The sequence below is a fragment of the Larus michahellis genome, chromosome 1, assembly GCF_964199755.1.
Source record: "Larus michahellis chromosome 1, bLarMic1.1, whole genome shotgun sequence".
Classification (NCBI taxonomy): Eukaryota; Metazoa; Chordata; class Aves; order Charadriiformes; family Laridae; genus Larus; species Larus michahellis.
The window spans coordinates 155028089-155034170 of NC_133896.1; positions in this window are offsets into that span (position 1 = coordinate 155028089).

Consider the following 6082-nt stretch of genomic DNA (forward strand, 5'->3'; position numbering starts at 1 on the left):
CTATTCCCTTAGTGTGCTCTGTAGACAAAATTATCCCTATTTGGGAAGCACTAACACTCTGCGCTGCAGAAACACCTGGAGAAAATCACCGCTTTTGTTTTCGTTGCAAAGTTTGAATGAAGTGTAATGTGTAAGGCCACGTAATTAATGAAGAAGATAAATAGAAATAGCGAAGTTTTACTCTTATTGAAAGAGACAGGCAGCTCAGGGAAAAAGTAGTATGTGATCATGCAGTTAAAGACTATCATAAAAAGTACGTGGACAAGAGAACTGTATTAAGATTTCACACACAGTCTTAACTGCTCTTCTTATGTTTTAAGTACTGAACTTTATGGTCTTTTCATTCTTTACTGTATTTTTTATACTATATACTGAGAGAAACTATGGCTCACAGTATTAAACAATATGTCCCGTGTGGTATTTGCCACAGTAGGAAATAAAGAGCTGTTTTGTTGACATTTTATCCAGCTTACTATCAAAAGAGTCACATCAGTAATCTACACTGTCTGGAATCCTGAAAGCTCAGAACTGCAGCTGAATCTGTATCTTCCCGCAAGGTAACTGGGGACTGTTAATACTTATCAAATATATCTTCCAAAAGAGTTCTCATCCAGGTGGCTTTTCTGAGCTGTTGAGCAAATGGATGGATCATTTCTTTGGGGACTCCATGGTTAATAAAGAAGCTGCAGAGGGAATCTAAGATGGATGCTCTCCCAAAACCCACACGCTGATCGAGAGGACCTTTTTTAGAATAAATCTACCATAAAGCTTTCTGTAGCATCTGCCTCAGGAAAGCTTTTATCACAGGCCTTAAACTAAGCTGTAGTAAAAGCTTTCTTACTAAGGGAACACTCATCAAAACCCTGTTGTTTTTTTCTAAGGAAGCTGGTGGTTTCTTAAGTAACTCTGTAAACCACTCTTATAAAATGCATAATTACACCATGCAAAATTTAAACATAGAAATATATTGAAAATAGAATTTTACCTCAAAGGTATTGTTAACCAGCTAGATATTGATTCTTTAGAGGTTTTACATCATGACTTAAACCTGTGGCTTCTGAAATACTGTGAATCACAGTCCTTAACATAGATATTGACTGGTGTAAGACTTCAGTTTCAGCTCCTCACATTTGCTATTGTACAGACTCCTCTGAAAGACCAACTAGCAGGAAGCATTAAGAAAAAGAAACTACGTGGCAGTTTAGCCTGACTGGCCCTAAACAAATGTTTTTATTTTGATCAGCTCCATGAATTGTATCCAGGGCGACTTTTTTCTAAGCAAAGTCTCAGTGATGGACATAGCTTTAAAACACAAAAATCTTTACCAAGAGGGAATTCAAATAACTATGTGTAGGCTCAAAAAATCTTTGGAAATATTGTAACATCTTTGCTTAAAAAATGACAGATATTGTACATGAAAGCTAACTTCCATTCCTTCCACAAAACATTCCTCAATAGCTGTATAAAGAAATTAAGGAGGAAAGAGTACCAGATCCAGCTGCATAGCAAGGACTGGTCGGAAAAATAGAAGCTCAAGTTGAACCATCTAATTTGGGATGAAAAAAATGTCTTATGAAACAATCTGAATAAGGAGCTGTACCTTTAGCTTTCTGCTCCTTGATAGGTATCCTGCCTCTGCACAAACTCTCCGCAAAAATACTCAAAGGATTTGACTGCCACTGAAATAAACATTCACTTTAATATTTGGAAAATGGCCACCAAAAAAAGAGGACTCGAGGCCAGTTTCTGGTAGTGGATTAAATCTCAAGTGCATTCAGCAACTTGGTTTGAAGTGTTCCAGGTTTGCAGTGTGGCTAACTGAAGTGAAACCTGGCCCTTCATCAGTGTTTCATAAAGCCTACACGGTAAAACTGAGAGCTGGATAGCCCAGCGCAGGATGAGCCCTTGGAAGCCTGCAGCAGGCAGGAGTGAGCATGCAGGGTTATTTGCAAAACTTTATTTACCAAGGTACAAGTACTCATCAGGTTACTCTTTAGTGCTTCATACTGACTCATCTAACTTCACTTAAAATGAAAGAGCAGTAAGGGATCTTCTGTCGACCCACCCTACGTGTCAACTTTGGGCTACCCTACTATGGGCATATCGAGTCTACTACTGTCACTGCTCAGCACAAGACTTTTACAAGGGGCAGAGGCAGCCCACGGTGACAGCAGCCACGAGCCACCAACAAGGACAGAAAAACCTGAATACGATTCAAGGCAAGTAAATGCAGCCTTCTGTGCCAGCTTTCTCAAATAGGAAAATTGAGTTCTAAGATTTCTTTTTTTGAACAGCGTGTTTTCAAACTATATTCTTTAAAAAAAAAAGAAAATTATGTTCAAACAAAGAATAAAGGTTTTAGAAGCCACAAACTGACAATGGACTGCCTCTTTCCTGGAAAAGATGACTTCAGTTCTAAGCATTTCAATAGCAGAAGTAATTATCTTTGGAAATGTGGTCAGGTCTAGTATGGAATCTGCCTTGCAGTTGCAGCTAGTATCTCTGGCATCATAGCGCATCTTTTCCCCAAGAGCCATAAAATTTACTGGTACTCATTTGTGCACACCCTCAGATACCATGAGAAGTGAGCTGTGGTTGATGGATGCTCTCGGGGTGCAGCTGACAGAATGCACACAGGGATCCAGAGTGGAATGGTCCTTTCCCAAGACAAAGCACCAGAAAACGACCTGAAATAGTAATAAGGGATGAGCAAAGAAGGGATAGTAAGTTATTAAATCAACTAATGTTCACACCTCACCAAAATTATTGTCTTGGTCTTTCCAAGTTGCGTCCAGGTGAAGGCAGCTTCAAAACTCAAAGCCATATCAGCTCAAGGGGCCTATAGCTTGAATGAAATTAATGAAATTTCATTTAATTCATGAAAGAATGTATGATTTAACTTATTGGTCGTTAAGAAACTACAGGAGTAGGTACACACGTAAGGTAAAACTTGGCCAGCGCAGTTGATTCATTGGGCAGAAAGCTGCAAACCGTTGCTGAGTATCAAGGAGATAAAACTTGCCAACAGAGGCTAAACAAATAAAGCTTAACAAATTTTCATGATTCATAATGAAAAACAGGTATAATTAGGCCCACTAAGGATAACCGGAATTTGTTATAGTCTTCAGTGAAGTTGGGCTTTAATGTAAGAAAGGATTTTATTTATTTATTTATTTATTGCCATTGGTTCGCATTTTTTTGAATTTGCCTAAGGCAGACTTTGGCTAACCCTTTTCCCCAGAATTTTCCATACTTTGTGTTGTTGTGACTTCTTTTTCTGTATTGAGCTGGAGAAAAACAGAGTAAAATGTAATTAAAACTTTCTGTGAATTTAATTTAACATCCATTTTAGCATCCAAGCATTTTCTATCACATTTTAATTGCTGGAACTTGTTTATTTACTCCTAATTGAGACACACTCAACATTGTTTCTGAGGACTATGACTTCTTATTTATATTGTGCTTACTTACAATGGGATTTCTGTTTAGAAGGTACCTTGATGCTTCCCTGTATCTAAAATGTGTTTCTGTCTCCTTTTACTGGGAGGAGGTTTTCACTGCAGACTCCCAAAGCAAATGTTGTATCACTAGCGTCACTCAACAACCCATGAGATTGGCTGACAAAAATAGTAACACTTCTAACCTTTAATTCTTCGGCCACCTTTATTTGGGCTTCTTCAACCGAGCTCAGGGACTTGAAAGCAGTATTATGCACGCAACTTATGAGTATGCAATCATAATTTATTGCACACCATGTGCATAATAAATGGCTGAGGCTAACATGCTACTTGGCGTGATGTGCTCAGCAGTCCATGAGCCGGCACCCAAAACGGCTCTGCTGGCCAGGCAGTTGGCAAAGAGGCAGGAAAGTGCCAGCCCTTGGGTTGTTCCTTGCAGTGGGCTGAACTTTGCTGACTTGTCACCTTCCTCCCCTCTGTTTTCACATTTTCCCACATTGCGGTTTTCCTCTTGAGTCCAGGATGATTTTTTATTTTCTGCTTTAAATTAGTTCTTTTACCAGGCTCAGTTATGTATACTTGTGGGCTTTTTATTTCTACTTTTCCATCCTTGATGAGCCGATGGCCCATCTTACCTGCGTCTCAAGAGCTGACAGTGACTGCTGCAGCTCAGCATGATCTGCCCCTTGTAAAAACTGGGGCAAGGGCACGTGTGGGTCCTCTTTGCACATGTACCCTTACTCTCAACACTTAGAGGCTCATTGTTGAGCATCATTTGGAGACAGAGAGCAAGAGTCCTTTCATGGGAAAGCTAATATTACCATAGCTCTGCAAGTGAGGTTTATAAGAGGCAAGGCAAAAAGGGAGACCTCCAAGAACTAGCTGCTCCTGCAGCTGGGAAATGTGGCTGCACGTTCAACCAGGTTTGGAAGGGAGCTGTGGGGAAAGACCGTCTTGACCAGCCCCACATGGCTGTGCCTTGGCTTCATGCTTTCCCAGTTTTAGGCCCAAGGGTGGTGCGGGTAGGGTGCCAGAGAGGGCAATGAGAGCCCAGAGCCCAGCTTCCCTCTCCCCACCTCTTGCTCTCTCCCCTTCCTCCAGCCCTCTTTCCCACGTCTCTTTTGATCAGCTCTTTCTTGTCCTCCCATCGTTATGGCATGACCCTGTTCCTTCCTTTCCCCCTTCCCCCCCAACCCCCCCCCCCCGCTATTCCCTTTTCTCACCCCAATTTTCGCTATTCCCTTTTCTCACCCCAATTTTACTTCCTAACCCTGTTTCCCTGCCATGACACGACAATCACTCTCCCTTGAGTCATCCTTACTTCCCCCCAACGTCCCCTAGCACTCTGACGTCTTTCCCCCTTCCTCCCCCCAGCTCTGACGGACACGGTCCTCTCACCCCACTCAACCCTCCTCCTTTATAAAGGGATTTTCCTCTTTTTAATCCACGAGACCCCCGCCGCAGCCTCAGCACCGCCGGCACCGCGGGGGGAAGAGACGTTCCTGCCTTTGCGCCTTCGCTTCCCACCGCCCTCGCTCCCCGCTCCCCCCCCACCTCCCCACCCCGCCAACTCCCTCCCAAGCGGGAAAACCCCGGGGGGAGGCAAAGCCCCCGGTGGCTGAGTCCCGACGCCGCCCCGCGGGATGGGCGGCCGTGCCCCGGGGGCTGCGGGGCAGCGCGGCGGCGGAGCGCAGGTGGGGCGGGGGGCGCCGCTCCCCGACGGCGCCGAGCGGCGAGCGGCGGCGGTGGCGGCGGCGGGAGGGGGGGCGGGGTGGGGGGGGGAGACCCGCCGCGGGCGCGGGGCGGGGGTGCGCGGGGGCGCAGGGCGGCGCGGCGCCTCCGCGGAGCGCGGAGTGCCGAGACCCTCACCCCCCGCCCCGGTAGGTAGAGCTTGCTCCGCGCAGGGCTCCGCGCAGGGCTGCCGGGGAGCCGTCGGGAGCGCGGAGGGGTGTTGGAGGCGCGGGTGGGTGGCGGCGGTCGGGGGGAGGGCTGGGAAGGGGCTCCGGGAAAGGCTGGGTACCGAGCAGCCGCTGCTTATGTCGCCAGGGGGTTTTTTCCTATACCTTAACATTTCTGCCCTTCGACAGCTTTTAAGCTTTCCTTTACTTCTCGAATTGCAAACGAGAATAGATTAATACTTTTAATGCTGGACAATTACACGTTGCGTAAAAGAAAGCGCAGATTTTTAAACACGGGAGATGATAGAGGAAAAGACAGCATTCCAACACAGAGACTTAGAAGATGTGTTTTGCTGTTGTAGCTATTACTTATCCATAGTTCTTACCTAACTTAAAACAGTTGTGTGGCTTGTCTTCTAACTGAATAGAGACTTTTATAACAGCCCACATGGACATAATCTTCTGTCCTATTCCATCTACCAAACTATTTCTCGACTGGAGAGTTCACAGACACTGGGGACTTGGTGACACTAAAATAATTCAGTGCTCAGTAACTGATTCCTAAGACTTGTGTAGCTTTCAGCCACACCATTCGTCTCCCATTGTAATCGCAGGTTACAATTGTTGGTTGTTGCTCCACAGGCATTTTAATTGTCATGCAAACTTAATTTCAATTACATCTGAAATACTCATTTCATAAATTCACCAGAATAGTCTCTTTAATAG